Source organism: Cavia porcellus, unplaced genomic scaffold, assembly GCF_034190915.1.
Source record: "Cavia porcellus strain 051 isolate PalLab524CR breed Dunkin Hartley unplaced genomic scaffold, mCavPor4.1 scaffold_7, whole genome shotgun sequence".
NCBI classification, from domain to species: Eukaryota; Metazoa; Chordata; class Mammalia; order Rodentia; family Caviidae; genus Cavia; species Cavia porcellus.
The window spans coordinates 6,287,229-6,307,747 of record NW_026947490.1 but is presented as its reverse complement, the minus strand read 5'-3'; the positions used below and the strand labels follow the sequence as shown (position 1 = coordinate 6,307,747).

Below are 20,519 nucleotides of genomic sequence, written 5' to 3'. Positions count from 1 at the left end.
GAGTCTGCACTGTGGACACACATGGGGAAGACTGTAATTCACCCTTATACAAATATCTGACGCCTCCTATAAGCACCATACCAACATGAGGAAGTTCTCTGAGCTCAAGCCAGCAAAGTGGGGTAGATACTGACTCCAGTTTTTAACAACTGGGTTTACAAAAAATGTCCTATCCAATTCTTAAATCTACTCTATCAAAATTTCCCCCTTTTCTCTTTGTATATCTCCTTATGTAATAAGACTGCTTCCTTCTCTGCATGATAGCTTTTAATATTTAAAAGTAGCTGTACTTTTTTCTAAACCTCCAATTCCCTGGGCTAAATATATCTAAAACTTCTATGTATTATTCCTACAAGATGGTTCACAACTTTTGAGCTTTCAGAATGGCCTTTTGGAGGTCTCCTCAGGTTGTCAGTGGCCCCAGGAAGTGACTCCACAGCTCACGCTGGACTGCAGCCCAAGGCTGGGGAGAATTACCAGTCCTGATTCTGCTGTGTTTACCTTCCTCGGGTCGCTGGTTGCCCTGTTGTCTCACTTTCACTCATTTTTGCAAACAAGCTGGTGCCATTTATATTTCCCCCACATCCTGAACTTGAACAAGAGATTTTTTAAAACTTTTAAATGTAGAATTTTATATTGATTATTATTAAAACTCATTTTAATCCCTTCAAAAGAAAATTCTAGCCAAATTCAACATGCCTCATTGTCTTACTTTTCTTGTTGCTGAGACAAAAACCTAACACTCAGGATTAGAGAAGGAAAGGTTTATTTAGTTCACAGTTTGTAAAAGTTTCAGCACATAATCAGCTGGCTCCAAGGCAGGGTGCCCGGCTGACAGGCATCACAGAAGAGAAACAGTTCATGACCGGCAGAAGGTAGCAAAACAAACAAGGAAGGACAACAGCTTTTTCTATTCCTTGTATTTTACTCAGGTTACTTAGGGTGGGTGGCACTCACATCCTTAATCCTAGCACCTTTAACTGTAGCATTATGCCATGAATCAATCCCAGCCTCACATACTTGAGATCTGAAAAAGCCCTACCTATGACCACATGAGGCCTTGGGGAGACATCCGGACACAAGCCATAACACTTATCAATGGTATTATCTTATCTTTTTTGCTTCATATTATTTTAAGACCTGAAAAAACCTTACATATTTGTCTAAGAAAAATGCTGGAAGAAAATCTTACCAGAAGCAGGAAAAAAACACTATTAAAGTAAATTCTCCAGAAACAAATCAATTGAAGAAGCACCCTGCCAAGCTAATCACAAACAAATTCTAAGCAGATGGTTTGGAAATTAGTTAGAGAGAAGTGGATGTGATCATCATCCATCAACCAGCTAGTTAAATTAACCAGCTATACAAGCCCCAAACAGAACTCTATGTGACCAACATAGACATCATGGCAGACTTTGTCAAATGTTTCATGGAAATCAGGTCATTTCAAGGATCAATCTTCTGGCTCTGAAAACTAAAATTCTTGAAAAACACCAAATGAGTTTCATTTTTAAAATAAAGTATCCTAATTTATAGGGATTACACAGTTTAAAAATGTCCACCACTCATCTGTTTCATGTTCAAGTCCACTGAGAGTGTCTTATCCATAAAACTATTGATTGATTCAAAAGTGGGCATGGGACCCAAACTGGAAAATCAGAGTCAACCGAGATGCATCTGCTGGAATAGTTTAGAAAGCATCCTCTTTCCATGAAAATTGCTAACTTAGAAAGTATAAGCCCCATATGAGAACCTGCCTGAGAATGCAGTCAGTCAAAAAGTGAGCAGAAAAATAAGACAGGTGATTACTAAGTCCTCATGATATTGTCAAACATCCTGATCAAAATATGCTTGAAAATAGGATATCAGTGAAATTTTCAATTATAGGAGTCAATAATTTCCCCTGTTAACCTCTAACTTTTTGAATTTTATGTCTTGTATTCATCAGTGTTCTATCACTATCATGAAACACATGAGGCAACTTACACAGAAAAAGTTTCATTTTGTTGCTAAGGATCAAGCCCTGTGCCTTTGTGCATGCTGGGCAAGTGTCCTACCATTGAACTACATCCTCAGCCTAAAGAGTAAAGCTATATTTTGGTCCATGGAAGGTTCTGGTCCAAGATCAAGTGGCTCCATTGCTTAGGGCCTTTGCTTAGGGCAGTATGTCATGATAGGATTTTTATAGAGCAAAACCATTCACCTCATGAGCCAGGAAGGGAAGAGATTGGAAGGAAAGGGAAGGGAAGGGCAGGCAAGGGCAGGGGAGGGGAGGGACAAGCCCCCTCAAGGGCATTCTTTCCAATGACCTAGAGACCTTCCACAAGCATGCACTTCCTAAAGGATCCACCACTTCCTCCACAGTGTCATCTTGGGGACCAAACCTCTAGCACACAGTCCTTTGGGAGACATTCAGTATCCAAACTATAGCAATATTTATGCTACTTTCCACCTCTCTTCCCCCTAGTATATGCAGTTATGGTCACAAATCACCCACTAAGCATGGCTTTAGCTGAATTTGCATACCTTTTAATGGGTTGTAACTTAGCTGTCAGTTCAAAATATTTTCTAATATCCCTTTTGATTTCTTATTTGGCTTACAGAATATTTAAAAGTATGCTGCTCAATTTTCAATCATTTTGGGCCTTTCTATGTATCTTTTGTCATTATTTCTAGGTCTCACAGGATCTCAGTTCCCAGAAGGACTTCCCCAACAAGTATTTTGGGACATTTGATGTAGATATCCTCTTCCTTATATGCAGCCATTAGTAAGTTCTTCCTTTTCCATGTCACATGAGCTAGAAATGGAAGGGAAGGGGTGGAAGAAGGGAGAGGAGGAAAACCATATCCTGTTGCAAGTTTTCAATACAGTGTGTTGTTTTCTGGTTATCTTCCACAGAATCAAGGGCTCTGGCATCTTCTAAATACAAAGCTGGACCTCATTTAGTAATAAAAGGGGCAAGAATGTCTAGTGGAAGGCACAGTTAGCTTGGTCATCCAGAATCCTTCTTTTAAAAGAATTACCCCTCCTTTCTTCCATACAGTCTAGTGGGACTGTCAATCATCATAAAGTTCCTTCACTTCCTCTGTAGAAATGGTCATGTGACTCAGGAGTCCAATCAGAGTCCTCTTTGGCTATTTTCTATAAAGTATGAAAAAAGACTTTTTAAACTATAGGGTTAACTTCTGGGGTTTCTGGGAACCATCTTCATAGCCTCATGGCATAGACTTACATTTAAAAAGTCAATTTGAGATCTCTTAAAAATAACAAGGAACTAGGAAGTAATAATACAAAGGCTAGAGGACAAGAAGAGGATCTAAAAATTAAGAATAAAAAAAGTGAGTGAAGAAGCAGGAGTAAACACAAACGGATTACAAAAGCTATTCACAGAAGTAATTAAGGAAAACTTCACAAGCATAGGAAAAGGAAATGATATCCAGATAAATGAGGCATACAGAACTCCAGCCAGCTACAACCAAAACAAATCTACACCCAGACATATAATAATCAAAATCCCAGAAATTCAACACAAGAACAGAATATTCAAAGCTGTCAGAGAAAAGAAACAGATCATCTATAAAGGAAAACCCATCAAAATCAAGACAGACTTCTTGACCAAACTATCAAACCAAGAAGAGCTTGAAGTATTCCAAGCCCTGAAAGAAAATACCTTCCAACCCAGATTGATGTATCCCAAAAACTGTCTCTCAGACTTAATGGAGAAATAAGATGTTTCCACGACAAAGAGGAACTGGGGGAGTTTGTGACCACCAATCCAACCCTACAAAAAATACTGAAGGACATTCTGGAGAGAGAGAAAAAAATACTAGGATTCCACCAACAGTGGCAGAGAGGCCTCAATGAATGGGGCAGATAGTGGAATGAAGGAGAAAAGTAGACAATTCACAGCAGAAAAACAGAATAGCAGAGATAAAGCAGAGAAGATTGGCTATAAACTCTACCACAGATGGCTTTGATACAAAATAAAAGAAACATAGGCAGAGTAGATCAGGAGATAGAATCCACTGAATAGGACAATAATCAACCTCAAAGAGGATTAATGAAAGTCAAAGATGAGAAAACAATGTTCTATGTGACAGGGAACCAGAGAGAAACAGGGACATCTCATCCAACAGCTGCAGATAGGTTGGAAAATCATGACATTTTTGTTCAGTGGAGAACTACTCAGCTATAAGGAAGGAAAACCTTAGTAGGTAAAGGAATACAGCTCAAGATCAAGCTCAGGGGTAAAAAGGTTCAGCACCACTTAGGTAGACAATGGGTTGCCCCCCCTAATCTAAAAACTAAAGGAGTTAGTTGGACCCAAAATGTACAAAGCACCCTGAGAAAGGGAAAGGGGAGGAATTGTCTAAGGAAGGTAGGCAGAGGACATTGTTAATAGTGTTTCAAGATTTAAAAGCCACATTAGTCTTATTGCCCTGTTTAGTTTGATTTTATTCTGTTCCAGTCTGTCTACTCATACTAGATTTGAGGGCACAGACAGCTATCCCAAAAATAGCAGAATATACTATAGTAACTATTCTTAATTTCCTATTAACTTAAACTGTATTACTTACACTGTCTTACTATGACTGATCTTATTTGAATCTGGTTTTTTAGGTCGCTGTTTTGTCTTGACTACTTTTATTCAAATTTGATATGCTTGGTAGTATCAAGTCTAAGAGTAGAGGCAACTACTTTGAAGATGACAAGGTGCAATAGGATACCCATTCTGGTTTGATTATTAACTGCTTTTGAAGCCCTACAATATCTCCAATGTTGTGTTTTTATTAATATTGCGATATAGTGCTATGTTCAATTATATCTGATGATATAGATAATTCTATTGAAAATAACAAGAGACATCATAATAACTACTGTAGATCACCTAGTATTGTGGTTTTATATGTCTTTTTCATTTCATGTTTTTCTAGGAATTTTTTTTGCCTTATTTTGATCTGTTTTTCCCTATAATACAGAAAGGATTGGTATACATGTAGAGATTCATGCTTGTGTAGAACTTCTAAGCAGTTTACAAGAATTGATTATAGAATGCATGTGTAATGAACAGATACTCTGAAGAAGAGACACTAAGATACCCAGTGCTAATTCTGTAGTGTTATAAAAATCTAGCAATGCTATTATTCTCTGTTCAGAGTGATATTAGTCTATTTTCTTTTGTTTAATTTCAACATACATAAAGATATGGACAGCTATTTCGAAGAGAACGAGAGGCATTATGGCAGCCATTGTTGACTTCCCTATTGTCTGGTCTTGAAGACCTACGATACCTTCATCATCCTGTTCTGATCAGTTTAGTACTATATTGCTCAGTATGTATTCACTGTGTTTGAAGATATGGGCAACTTTTTGGATGAAAACAAGAGACAATATGATAGAAGATCTGAAGTGGTCTTGCTTTGAAATCTGTTTCTTAAATTGCTTTCCTATGATCTGTTTTTTTCTGTTTAACTTTACCCTCTTTAAAAAATTTATTAAAAAATCAATTTGAAATAAGTGGCAAGGAGAAACAGAAGGAGCTAACATCAACTGGGACCTTAAGTCTGTTTGAATTTGAAACTCTTGTGTATCTTCCATTTTCATGAACCCACAAATTTGACTTTGGCTTATTTCAATTAAATAGCCGTCTGTCACACAGGGTTCAGAGAGTCCTCTGGATTTTTGCAAATGGATTGAATTGTGTATTCAAAGCATTTATATCAATATCCTAATCCCTGGAACTCTCCCCAAAGGTGACCCTTATTTGGAATAAAAGAGTATTTGCAGATGTAATTAGAGATCATGAGATGAGATCGCCTTGAGCTACTACGTGCCAACAAAGTCTAATGACACACATGTCTGTAGGAGACACTCAAAAGAGGGAACAAGGTGGCCATAGGAAGATGGAGGCAGACACTGGAGTTATACAACACCAAGGCCATGAATAATGACCAGAACAAGACCTCCCCTAGCCCCTGCACTCCTCTGCCAAGGCCTAGACTTCCACCCGCAAAATCAGAGGGAACTGATTGCTATTGGCTGAAGCCACCAAGGTCAGGATGATAACCTTAGGACACAAAACCATGGCTCTACTTTTGTGTCAATGGAGAGATAATCAAGGGGGGACATTTGGGCTCCAGTATCCTGGACTAAAACAGTCACCGGGAGACACGGCGAATTACTCCAGTGTGCCAGCCTGCACCAAAACTCACAGTGTTCTCGGGCCTAGTCTGGGTCTGCTTGCCTCAGATAAGATTATTATCTCCCCACAAACATCTAAATCTTTATTCTTCCATTTTTATTTTTTATTAATATATGTTTGCTTTACATAAGGATTATATACCTTGTGGGAGTTGGGATATAAAGGTAACACATCTCAGTTCTTTTCTTTACCCCTTTCTGTCCCCTCCCTGTCACTTCCTCCCATCTCTTGATCCATCTGAGCAAAATCTAACTGCTCAGCTCCTATTATCTATCTTTTATTTTGTTCTTTAGTTTTGGATCTTCCGTATAAAAGAGACTATGTGGTATTTTAGCTTGTGTGTTTGATTTATTTTATTTAACATTGTGGGTTCAAGGTGCATGCATTTGCCTACAAATGACTCAACTTTATCTTTTTATGACAGAGTAATACTCCACTGTGTATACATACACTAGATTTTCTTTATCCATTCCTCTATAGTGTACATACAGGTTTCTTCCAAAATTTAGCTATAATGAATTGTGCAGCCATAAAAATGGGTATGCAGCTGTCACTGTAATACAATATCTTTAACTCTTCCAGAAAGACATCTAGAAAGGGAATAGCTGGGTAAAATGAAATTTCTATTTTAGTTTTTTTAGGAGTCTCTATACTGATTTCATAATGATTATATTAGTTCACATTTTTACCAACACTGTAGAAAGTTTCCTTTTCCTTATAACCTCATCAGCATTTGTTATTTGATTTCTTGATGATAGACATTCTTTCTGAGATGAGATGAAATCTCAATGTTGTTTTATTTTGCATTTCTCTTGTGTCCAGTGATGTCGAGCACTTCTTATGCATTTATTGGCCATTGGTACTACTTATTCTGAGAAATATCTATTCATTTCACTTACCCGTCTTCTGATTGGGTCTTTTATTTTAGAGAGTTTAACTTTTTTTGACTTCTTTATATATCCTAGATATTGGTCCTCTGAATAATAGATGGCAAAATCTTTTTCCCATTTTATAGGTTGTCTCTTCACTGTTTCCTTTGTTGTGCAGAATTTTTTTCATTTAACAGGATCTCATCTGTTGATTCTTGGTACTATTTCTTGTGCCACTGGGGTTCTATTCATAAAGTCCTTGCCTGTGTTTATAAAAGAGTTTTACCTGTTTCTAGCAGATTGTTTCTATTTTAACATTTAGATCTTTGATCCATTTTTATTTTAAGTTCAAACCTCTCCTACTCGATTTCTGATAAGTCCATTCTCTCTCTATATATATCTCCCTCTCTCTTTCTCTCTGTCACACACACACACACACACACACACACACACACTCTATAATATGCCAATTATACATTTTTGCCACAAGATTTTAACAGCTCAAGATTAGAGCCACTTAGAAAAAGATTTGACTCCATCTCCCATAAGGTGGTGAGTGATAATTACTTTACATTTCCAAACCCCAACTGCAATTTGTAGATTTCCAACTGCTGGACTATTCTTTTAAAGATTAGATAGTACATGCGAAACACAGCTCAGAACCTAGTTCATGATCTATTTACTCAGCAAATATAACTATTATAGTTCGCTATACTCAATCTTAGGCTTGTTCAACTATTGAGCAGCACTGCTCAGGGAAGATGTTCCCAGGCTCATGGGTATGAATCAAGATCTACACAGGGTAGGTTAGGAGTGAGCATAGGACCTAGTTTTGCCAGCAACATGAAAGGAAAGGTCTGTTGGGTTTTCTGAGAAAAAAAAAAAACCTCATTTAGAAAAAAAAATAGGTACACAAACAGAAACCTACTCATGCTTTGTATGGATTTTGTTTTGTTTGTTATTTGGCCATGCTGGGGATTGAACCCAGGGCTTCATGCTTGTTAGACAAGCGCTCTACCCCTAAGCTACATGCTCCAGTCCTTACTTTGTGATTTTGGACCTTGTGATGTGAAGATACAGTAATCAGGGTGCTGGCACCCCTCCTGTGACCATGAGGCAAAATCCCAGACTCTCAGCAAGTAAGCATGACCCTAAATGTCATCAGACTTCTGAATAGACCAACTCAGCAACTGTGGGCCTTCCAAATCTTTTGACCTGTGTGATAATAAACTTCAATTTTCAATGCTACTTTAGCAACTGAAAACCTCCCTGAATGCTGTTCCTGTGAGTGACACGCTATTTTTAGACTGCTGAACTCACCTCAAAGTGGTTCTAAATTAGCTGCAATAATTTGTGATGCTGTTTTCTATGCAAAGCCAAACAGTTTTATCCTCTAGATTCTGTCTTCTGTTGTAACATATCCGTGTCAGCTGGGAATAAACAGCTTCATTCTACCAAAATCTTTCTCCCTATAAATCTCAGTCTCCGGGAGATCAACTTGTGCTGTGGAAACATTTTTCACATTACAATCCAAGCACGGCATATGCTCCATCTGGGGACCAAGTGAGCAAGAGAACAACTTTCTAAAACTGCGTGCCGAGTCAGACGTAGTTAGGATCTTGGTTATCCGGATGCTGGAACCTGTTTAGCGAGGCATTGGGATTTGTCTCTTTGGTTTTCAGTCTCCCCTACATTAATTCTCCTGAACAGAGAGGCCTGATTCCTCCTTCCTCCACTTGGCAGCAGGCACGCTCCCCCTAAAAGGATGTCCAGACTTCAGGAGAACAAATAATTTGAAGGAAAGGAGAGGAAACCCTGCTCTCCCGAGCATCAATTCTGTCTGCTGCGTACGGAAGTCATGTGGGTTCTCTCTCCCGGTGCCCTAGGGAAGCCGGACGAGAATGTTCTATGAGGGCAAGAGAAACCTCTCAACAACAAGGATAGTATTAAGAGGGTGGAGATGAAGGGGTGCTTCTGACAGGTCGTGTCCCTGCCTGTTCTCATCTTTCTCCTCAGCTTCTCCCTGCCTCCTTATTCCTGAACCTGACCTCCCAACTTGGGTCAGTATTTCTACTCTTGGTCCTTGGGGACCACCCTCCACAATGAAGGCAGAGAGAACCCTTAAGTCCCCAAATTATCTAACACAGTCCTGTCACTCCCTCAATCCCGTGTTCGAACATTTCCCCTCTTGCCTGGAATGAGACATAAAGGTGGACCACACAGCTCTGGCCTCCCACAAAGTCTCCACCAGCCCTCCCCAGGTGACACCCAGCTGCTTCCTCAACCCAGCCTGGCCCTTGTCTACACTAATCACCTTTTCCTAAAAACAGCCCCTTGACCACCCGAAGGAAAATGGAACTCTGGCCAGTTTCCAGATCTCTATTTTGAGCTTTTTGAAGTACATTTATGGTGGTATAATGTGCACCCAGTATGCCCGCCCTGTCTAGGTGTACAGTTTTCTAAGTGTTGGCCCGCACATATAGTTACACACTATCGCCGCAGCCCACACAGAGAGGGTTTTCAGTTCACCAAAAAGTCCCCCTCCATGCTTGGTCTTTGGAAACCACGAATCTGGTCTCTGTCCTTCTACTTCTGCCTCTTCCAGAAGAGATGGAACATAGAGATGTCCCATGTCACAGAGATGGGATCATATAGCATGTAACCTTTTATGAATTGCTTCTTTCATTTAGCTTAATGTTTCTGAGATTCATCTGTGTTGTATGTCCCAATGGGTCCTCCCATTTAGAACTGGGTCGTGGTCCATGACCCGCAGCTAACTGTGTGTTTAACCATTCACCTGTGGAAAGAACAAGTGGGTTGTTAGACGTTTTGGTTTCATTTCCAAAATAAAATTGATATGAATAATAATTCTGTGTGATCACACATTTTCATTTTTATAGGAGAAATGTCTGAGAGTATATGGCCAGGTCATAGGGAAGTTTGTTCGGTTTTTAAACTGTCTTACGGAGTGGCTATATTATTTTATGTGTTAATTTTGATGATGGTCAGTTTATTAATATTTTATCTTGTTGATTATGCCTTTGACATTCTTATTTCCAGATCACAAAGATTTTATCCTATGTTTCCTCTAGAAGTTTTAGAATTTTATATATTTTTTAGAATTTTACATTTTATAATTAGATCTATGGTCCATTTGGAGCTTTTGTGTATAAGATGCAATACTTAGGAAGACATTTTGTTTGTTTGCAGATGTCCAGTTGTTGCAACATGATTTGTTCTTTTTTTTCCCCATTGAATTACATTTGGATCTTTGTCAAAAATCAATTGGCCCGTCCCAGCATGTTAGTTTGCAGGACTGATAAACTGATTCTTAGGCGTATACAGAGAGGCAAAATATCTACAACGTCCAACCCAATATTGAAGAACACAAACAAAGTTGGAAGACTGCTTCTACCTAACTTCAAGAATTCCAATCAATCTATAATAATCAAGCCAGGGTGTTGATGAAAGAATACTCTAAACAGATCAATAAAACAGAACAGCTTAAAAACAGACACACATAAATTTAGTCAACTGATATTTCACAAAAGGAAGCAGGTAATACAATGCAGAAAAGGAAGCCTTTTGACAATGGTGCTGGAACTACTGACATTCATAGGAAAAAGAATGAATCTAGGCGTAGATCTTACATCCTTCAGAAATAGTAAACAAAGTGTGAAATCAAAGAATTAAAAGCAAAGCTATAAAATTCCTAGATGGTAACATAAACTGCCTGGATTGGGTCCTGCTTTGGCACTCATATCCGTGTAATCCTGGGCAAACTGATCAATGTCTTTGAATTTCAATCATCTTTTCTTCAAAGTGGAGGTGATGGTAAGACCCACCTGGCAGGGTCAGGTAAGTCGTAATATGTGCGAGGTCCCTAGCAGAGAGTCAGTACTTAACAGGTTGAAGATGTAATAGCAATAATAGTAGGTTCTTTGTGGAATATCTGCTGGTAATATCTTCTAAAATCAGAGAAATATCTTAACTGTAAATAAAACAGCAAACAAGAAAAGGTATGATGCCATGCTGCTTCAGAACTGTGTGACGTTTTTAAGAGGTACAATTCTTGTTTAGTTGGGTCCACACAAGTGAGGAAAAGTCACCAGAATAACCTGGGCTGACTCAGTCACTGATAACTATATCTTTCCCTGGGACCTGTTGAGCTGTGTGTGGCATCTTGATCCTCACCCAGAACTTTCTGCAGTACAACATCAGACAATGGCCAGAATAAGTGCTGCTGCCTGCAGAGGAAGAAGCTGGAGACAGAGACAGAGATGAAGTGAAGGCCAGCCCACAGACCCTCAGCAGGGATGGCTGCTTTCCTCCCATGAGCTCTGAAGAAGGTTGGAGATGGAAGCCCAGGTGTACTAGTCATCACTGGACCAAAATGCCTGACGCCCACAATTTAAAAGAAAAAGGCTTAATTTGATTTAATGTTTGGGGAATTTCAGGGCATAGTTAGCTGGCTCCAACACAGAACTATCCTGATGGCAGGGCATGGTGGAAGAAATCTCTTCTCCCTAGGTAGTCAGGAAGAAGAGCACACGATCAGCATCAGAGAAGGGAGAGGGACCTTATCTAGCATCCAAGGTCGTACCTTCCCGACCCACTCTGGCATACCAGGGGTGTGCATCACTATTCTGCTAGACTTTTCTTAATTTAGTGAAGTTGACAAATCAGCACAATGATCACAGAAATATTTGATCGATGTTCTAGGAGAATCCTGGACACAGGGAATCCCCTTCCACCAGCAGGGTTTTGTGACACATCAAGCATGGCTCCACCGTGATGGTACTGCTCAGGAAAACCCGAGGTCAGGCCAAATTCTTTCCATGCTTGGCTGCCACCAACAGTCATGGTTTACCCCTTCCTGGCCCAAGCCCTCACTAGTTCTTCCTTCCAGTCTTTGCTTTCAAACTTGCGTGCACTTAATTTGCCACAATCCCAGTCAGAATAAACAAAGCCAACAACAGAGAGCATGTCAGGTGGTTATTGCACCTTTTGGTTGGGCAGAAATACCCAGATGACTTCTCTGAATAAATCTGATCCTAATGCAACTACTCTTTCCCATGAGCAAAAATACAACTAAAAGTCAACATCGCACCAGGCCTTTTTAATTTCAGAGGGTGTTTGTTTCCCCTTTGAGGCTAAGCAACACATTTTTATTTTGTTGTGTTATACAAACATGATGAAAAGTAAAACATGAGGGGCAGCTTGATGTTTCTGTGGAAAATGGGACTTTCTCTTATCCCAAATGTGGGCTGCATTCCAGGCTTGACATTTATGATCTCAGAGTGCGAAACTAGCACTTGGGGAAATGATTGTCTGTTTGTTGACAAGCCAGGCTTCCAGGCTTTGGAAGTATTTGCTGTGTGGAATGAGCAGGGTCAGTCTCCATGGTCTGGGACACAGGGCTGAGGCTGCTACAGACTCACCTCTGCTGTTTTGGAACAAAAATCACCACATGCTCTGAACAAATCTCTCTCTGGAGGCACACACGTCAGAAGACCGAGCTCCCAGGGGGCCCATCTTGATTTCTTCAGGTAAGATGTGTTTTGCTTTGTGTCATACACGCCTTTCCCTTGTCAGTAATTTCTGACTGTATGCAAGAATATTTGACTCTTACTCACGAGGAGACCTTAAATAAGGGTACTGGGCAAAAGCGTTTTGCAGGATCTTATGAGTGAAAAGTGTCAAACTCAAAATGGAGTTACTCATTTCACGTCCTAATCAAAACATGAAATAAAACTGGGAGGCTGGGAAGCAAGGGAACTCATATACTTCAGTGCGACCACAGAACTATCACAAGACACTTGGCCATGACTACGACTTGGTGCAAAGTCCATCACAGCCTTACCTAGGGAGCATTTGTGCCAGGGCGTCTTTCCAGTAATGGTCTGCTGTACTTTGGACTGGTGCTTCTTCTGTGAAGGATCACTGAACACCTTTGGTATATTAATCGCTGTGGTCCAGGATTATTGTTTCAAAATAACACAATTCTCTTCATTTTACCTTTAAAATTTCCATTTGCCCTGCCTTGGAATACAGTCTCAGTTTCCATGACATGTGTATTGATCATCTCAATGTTCCCTGCATTCTCCCTGATGAATATCATTCTTTAGAGAGTCCGACTGTGATTTAGAGGTTGCTTACTTTTTTCTTACATTTTAATATCATACACATTCTATCCTGTTTAGTCTTTTCCTTCAATTATTCCTTACTTCCCTCAGTCAAAATTTTCAGTTCTTTTTAAAGCAGTGGAATGTGCTTTCCTCAAATAAAACTTCAACCAGAATCCCAATATATAAAATAGACAGAGGTAGAGTTTAAATTAAGCTCTTCACAAGACATGGGCAGAGGCTGGTGCCTTGACCTATTTGAATGCTATGTAAGCTCTGCTGAGCAAGGAGGAAGCACAGACAAAGCTGGAAAACTTTAGTCCGGCCTGTTGCAGCCATGTTTAAAAATGATTAGAACACCAGCTAGCAACGAGCAAAGAGGGTAACAGACGGATGTTCAGTACATTTTCGGTCGCAGTACCCTGTACCCTCTCCTGCAGAAGCGCAAGCACCCAGCACACCACGGCCCTTCAGGGAGCCTTGTCTTTGCCCCTGGGTTCACATCCACACAAGCAGAGAGAAAGCACAACCAGTGCTCTGGTACTTCCAGAGGGCTTGCTCCTTGTCTTCCTTCTGGAGAAATCCTTCTGGGCCTCCCATGAGGAAGGGAAGCAGGCCTGCTGTCTGTAGGAAATGTGCTCTTCATAAAACTCGCCTGCCCGTCAAACAAAAACACGGGCAGCCCCTTGTTCAGGGAGGCAAGGATCCCTCACAGTGAAGTTGAGAGTCTGTTGAAACAAAGCATTTCCTTTGCCATGTGGCATGTTGGAAGCCATTATGCTCTCCGCAAAAGACAAGATGTCTCAGTCTGCCTGGCTGCAAGCCTATGGTGGGGTCTCCAAAACCCCGTAACCTCTCAGTGCCTGAATCCTTTTGCCTGTGAAACCAGGGCTCCGCCTGAGCTCACCTGTCCCAGAGTCTCTGGTTACCGAACACGGGATGCAGGCTGCAAACCCCCTCCCTATAAAGCATTCAGCTTGTCAGGTAGTGAGCTCACATTGTAGGCCTGGGGAACTGACAGGAACTGGGCTGCTCCTCAGCTGCTCCAAAAACGCCACTCCTGCATGTCTGCATCAGTTCTTGGGAGGACATCCAGACACAAACTATAACATTGGTCCATCTATCTTTCTGTCTTCTGTCCCTCTGTTCATTTGTCTGTCTACTTAGACATCCATCCTAGTCATTCTGTTTCTGTGAAGAACCTTGACCAACATCAGAATTCTTCATGGTCCACGGTCCTGGATAATGTTATTCCCAAGGAACAGACAAGACCAGAGCCAAGTTTCCTTCCACTCGTACTCCATTCTGTGTTCTTCTCATCAGGACACATAGCTCTTCAATTTACTCTGCCACAGCCTAAAAGCTCACTAGAAAATGCTTCAGTTTCTAAAAGAATCAGGTGAGCAGCACTTTTCACACTGGCTCCTAGCGATGAATCTGGATTAGACTGCACTACCACAGAGAGACACCTCTGGCATGTGATGAAACAAAAACCTCCTGAAAGTGTGTTTTTCAGGTGTAAGATAGTTCATCATTTTATTTATTGTTGCTTGACTTCCTGTAAAGAAAATGCTAGCCATTGACATTAAATCGCTCGTGGAGCCCAAATTGTTTATGGCAATAGTGCCTATAATACTATGACTTCAGTGGCAGCTAAGGGGGATATTCTATGTGAGCTCAGTCTAGGGTCACTTACTTCACTCCCCGTGAATGTTGGACCCAGCTTTGTGCTTCAAGCCCCAGAACCTTGCAGTAGCCTCCACACAAGTTCAGCCTGGAAATGTGGGCATTGACACCCCCAGAAGCAGTCCTCAGCTAGTAGAGAGAACATTTACTGGATAGACGACTGTCTTAGTCTGTTTGTTTTACTGTAACAGCATATGTGAGGCTGAGTGCCTTATAAAGAAAAGAGGTTTATTTAACTCACAGTCCTACAGTCCTAGAGCATGATACCAGCATCTGCTCAGTTCTAGTGAAGGCCTTGTGGTGGGAGCATCTGAAAAACAGGCAAGCAGAGGTTTGCAAAAGAGATCAGATGGCAAAAGGGAAGCAAGGAAACAGTGTGGGGCCAGGCTCACTCTTGTTTTTGATTTGTTTGTTTGTTCTTGAGACAGTCTCACTATGTAGTGCAGGGTGGATTTGGACTCTCTCTGTAGCCCAGGTTGGCCTCAAATTCATGGCAATCCTCTTGCCTTAGCCTCTTGAGTGCTGACATTGTAGGTATGTGCCACCGTCCACATTATCCTCACTGCATTCCTCTAACAAACTCAAGTTTACTGAGATGACCCTAAAAGTAAGATGGGCAGAGTAAAATATCACAAGAACTAGACTTTTAATTATAAATTTATATAATAATTAATAATAAAATGGTAGTTAACTTGAAAGGACATCATTCTAGGAGACTATGTCCAAAAGCCACATTCAGTTTTGACTTTTGTTTTTTTATAGATTTTTTTTTTATCAGTACCAGGGATTGAACTCACAACCACGTGCTTGCAAGGCAGGTGCTTATGCAGCTGAGCTAAATCCCCAGCTCCCAGTTTTAACTTTTTGGTATTAACATTCCCTGAATAAAACAAGTGAGGACCCATTTACCCCACTGACCTTCCTCTGGGTGAGCAGGAAGCCTGGCTGCAGTAATGACACCGTTCACTCAAGAAGCCTTTATGAAGAGACCACAGAAATTTCCCCAGCTGTGTAAATGTGACCACACAATTCCATTCAGCTCAAGGAGTTTGACAAAGATACCCCTTTATTACAGGTGTCCAAAGGAAGGAAGGGGATAGAGAAGGGTGGAGGGGTAGAGAGGCCCCATAACCTTCCTGTACTCCTTGGCCCTTATCATTCCATCTGTGCTATCTTTGCTCTGTGAGTTTGAGCACCCTCTAGGACATAGCCCATTTCAGCATGCCCTTTATTTCCCACACAGGACTTTCCACTCTCTCTACAAATAAGGATGCACTAATAAATCTGTTTGGAGAAGAGATGGATGGAGATGTACACAAGTATTCATGGATAAGCAAATGGATAGCTGGATAGATGAATGGATGAGTGGGTGAATAAATTGATGATTACATAACTGGCCAGATGAATGTGTAGGTTGGGTGGGTAAATGGGTGAGTGGAAACCTAGCTGGATGGATAGATGGATGCATGGATGAGTGGACGGGTAGATGAACGGATGAAGGATAATGGATGGATAGATGGATGGATGGATAAAGATTTGGACAGGTATATTAGTAGATGAATGGGTTAATCAATGGATAAAGTGAGGAAGGCAGGGAGGGAGAAGGGAGGTTAGAAATGCATGATTGCAAACAGAATCCTCTCTTTAGCAGTTAATCAGTGCTCTGTACCTAGAAACAGCTGGTCTTGTTCCGACTGTAGCCAGCTTAGGGATAAATGTGCAGCACCCTGCATCTTTCAATTGGCTAAGAAATGTACCTCTTCCATATGTCATAAATACACCAGCCATCCCAGCAGTGTGGGATAATGGGGTTGCTTCTCCTTATAATTGAAACAATGTGTCTCAGTCCATTAAGGCTGCTACAGAATAATACAGTGCCATAGATCGGAGGTGTATAAACAAGAATTTATATCTCACCATTCTGGAGGCTAGGACAGTGCTAAATAAAGGTGTAGAAGATTTAAAGTATGGTAAGAGCCATTTTCTGGTTTGTAGACAGTTACCTACTTTCTGTGTCTTCACATGGTCCAGTTGAACGGCCAAGGAAGCGCCTCAGGTCTGTTCTATGAGAACGCTAATCCCGTGTGTGAGGGCTCTGCTCTCATGGCCTATTAGCTTCCTAAAGTCATAGCTCTTAATGCAATCATGTCGGGGGTTGAAATTTCAGTACACAAATTTAGGGTGGCATAAGCATTCAAGCCATAGAATAACATGTGTAGAAGTCTCTAACTATAAATCCCCATCTGGATGTGAGTTTTGCAGAGCAGGGAAATTATGATTTCTTTAGTGTGTCAGTTAAGGAGAGAAAAACAGCCGCGTCTCATCAGCAATAGAATTAAACAATCATATGGTTACAGAATGTTTTTGTAAATAAGGAAACTAAAAGAAGGAAGAAGAGAGCTTTGTCAAGGTCACGTGAATAGTAACGCGGGGCCCAGGTCCTCTGATTCTCACTCTCTCCCTCTTTAACCCTCACTGGATCATTCTCACAGATCAGCAGTCACCTGACCTTGCCACTCCCCTTGCATTGCACCTTCTGGCAACCCCAGCTGAGCACAGCTGCGTGCAACAAGATCTCTTTTTCTTTCTCTGAGCCTGTTGGTTTAATAGGAGAAGCTCTTGGGTCCTTTTAAATTTCTCTGAGCCATCCACAGGGTCCTTAAGTTTCCAATCCGGCCCAGTGGCTAATGAGCGGAGATGCACTGGTGTGAACTGGAGCCTTGGAGGACACTCTGAAAGGCAAGTGACGTCTCAGGTGACGCACAACCTCATCACGGTACCTGGTGGGCTTTAAAAAGCTCTTTCGAATCATTCAGATTATTTCCCCTGGTATAGATCGGCCCAAAATATCCAGCAGACCATTCCCAGTGCACTTTTCGAAGCCAAGATCTTCCCGGGAAATGCAGCAGCTATTACATAACAAGGGTTGGGCCTTCTCTGCCCTAGCAGAACCAATAACCCCCCTGTGTTAAGCCAGGGAATCAAAATCTTCAAAATTACCCCCTACTCAGCCCTGACACTAAGAGTTCTTAAAACTCAGATGTGCTGCATTGCTGTCTCAGGAGGGGAACGAGACATGGGTTTGGGAGTCAGAAGACCTCCAAGGCGGGACATTTGGTCTGCTCCAGTTGTGTGAAGTTAGGTGACACCTATGCTGAGTTTTATAATGACAGCTAGGTCACGGGCTGACATTGCAAGTCATTTAAATAAAATGCACAAATATTAGACATTTTGTAACTTGGCTGTTGGGAAACGTTAGTAGCAAAAGATGAGCAAATGGAGAAACAAAAGCACCAAGACCATTAGGAATCAGTGTGGCGACTGAGTTTCCAGCCAGTGTCACCTTGTCTTGGTATAAAGTCTATACGCATGGCTACATGTTCCTTCTTACACCTCAGAGGCCATAAAACTTCATCTCAGCATTCATTTTATGCTTTCAGATTTTTCACATAAGGAAACAGTGAAGCAGAGACAAATGGCACCAAATTGCACAGCAAATTAGTTCAGGAGCATATGCCCACCTGCCAGCTCTCAGGTGCTTCCCAGCTGACCATCAGGCCTCAGAAAGCTTTGTAAAGCCTTCAGGGGAACCCAGCTGGATTCTTGTTTCTTCCCTGGGCTCAGGATCTTGTGTCACTTTTGACAGGCATGCCACTGTCCTTTTGAGTGGAAGTTTGTTGAAAAGTATACTTCTTTTAAAAAGTGAGACTCAGGAACCTAATCATTTGTCAAGGATGGCAAAAAAAAAAAAAAGATGTGCACAACTTAACATATCAAAGGAAATAGAATTTCCTCCTTCCACCTTTCAGGTTACTGAAAATACATTAAATCCAAACCACATGGCTTTGGGTGAACGTAGAGGATGATGTGATTTCCCGTTATGAGATTCTTTCCCATCATCTGTGGCCGCCAAGGTCTTTTCAGATAAAACAAAGATATGAGACTTCACCCCAAAGAGGGAAAAAGAAGACTCAAGGTAAGCAGAAATTAGATTTCAGAGCAGCAGTGGGCAAAGCACAAACGACATTGTACACACAGGGCCAGTCCTCAGCCACCCCATGCTTGGCAATCCTCCCTGGACATGACCTCTTATGTTGAATCCTGCCTCTGCCCCTCAGTGACAGAGGACAGTGTCCTGTTAAAGCAGAAGGTAAGGAATAAAGATAGGTGGAAAAGAGACAAGGAAATCCAACGTTTTGTTCCTGAACTACCATTCTAGGTCAGAGTGGGCACGATAATCACCTAACTAGTGTCTGCATTGTAAAGTCTACTGGCCTTTCATTTACCTGGTGTGCCTCATCCCTTCCTGTCAAGTCTGAGGACACGAAGATAACAGTAGCTGAAATCATTTCAGGGGTTTGCAGGGACATTCAGTTTCCAGCATTCAAAACATCCAGCTCCAGACACTCTACCCCCAGCACTGCCTAGAATTCTGCAAATCTAAAGTCACCTGCGGTTTCAGGAAATGCAGACGTGCAGAAAAATTCATGATGAGATCACCTCCTCCCAAGTAGAAACAGTCTCCTCTGGATAGACAGGAACTGCAGCAGCACTACTCCCAAGGAAGAGCTATCTTCTCACGGGAACGAAACATTCCTCCAGCCATAAGGGCTCCTCTGGGCCAGTGAAATCTGAACTGAGAAAACAATCTGCCAGACTCTGGCCCACAACTAATCCGTGAAAGCTGACCTCAGGTTTTCATAAGCAGGCCATTCTGAACCCTGTAACAGAGTGAGCCCCGTCCGGTTACTGGAGCTGAAGTACTTCTCCCATTTTCTCTTCCTTTCTAACTCTGCCTAGTACACCTGTCTGTGCCTCACACGGGTGCATCCTGACATCCTTTTCATGTCAAGAATCTACTCAGCAGACCAAGTTAATGATCTTTATCTCCCCTTTGAGGGACCTCCTTACACGCTGTCCAGTGACACACTCACCTGGAACCCGCTCTAAGCGGGTCTGCAGTTGAACCTTTCAACATGGAAGATAAACTTCAGTGATGTGGTGAGAATGTGTCCCTCTCCAAACTTTCACTGGGATTAAGAAATTAGACACTTAATCTTTAACTTCATATGTGAATGTATTTGGAGAGGTAGAATCTTTGGGAAGTAATTAGGGTTAGATGAAGTCATGAACGTGGATCTTCAGGATTCTATCCCTATAATGGCTTTGTAGGAAGGAGAAGAGACACCTGTGCTAACACACTTGCTCTGTGTCACCATGTAATGGCTCTGTCATGTTATTCTGGAGCAAGAAGACCCTCACCAGAGGCTGAGCAAAAGCTCGCAGCGAAGTCTTGGACTTTCCATACTCCAGAATTATAGGCTAACATAATTTATATTTTTAAATAAATTTCCAAGTATATGAAATTCACTTATAACAACATAAAATTGTCTGAGATAATCGGTAAGCCAAAGACATTGACTCAGTTGACTAGGAAGGCTAAGAGGTTGAATTGTCAGTGAGCAAGGGGGCCAGTAGTGAGAGAAGAACAGCCAGGTGGGGTGCAAGGTCAGCCCCCCCAGCTGCAGGGGGCCCTCAAAGGTTGGGTGTGGGCTGGAGAAAAAGGCAGGATGGGATCTTTATGGAAGAGGGAAATGAAAGGAGAAAGCCAGATCTGGGAAGAGAAGGGAGAAATG

General features: G+C 41.5%; 1 long non-coding RNA gene across 1 annotated transcript; it reads right to left on the bottom strand.

The window, feature by feature from the left end:
* Positions 1-9,437: 9,437 nt before the first annotated feature.
* On the bottom strand, positions 9,438-19,571 carry LOC134476826 (uncharacterized). Its single transcript, XR_010048584.1, has 2 exons — positions 19,334-19,571; positions 9,438-9,869 (listed from the first exon to the last, which is right to left on the bottom strand). It is a non-coding gene; the product is annotated as an uncharacterized LOC134476826 (long non-coding RNA).
* Between the last annotated feature and the right edge of the window lie 948 nt (positions 19,572-20,519).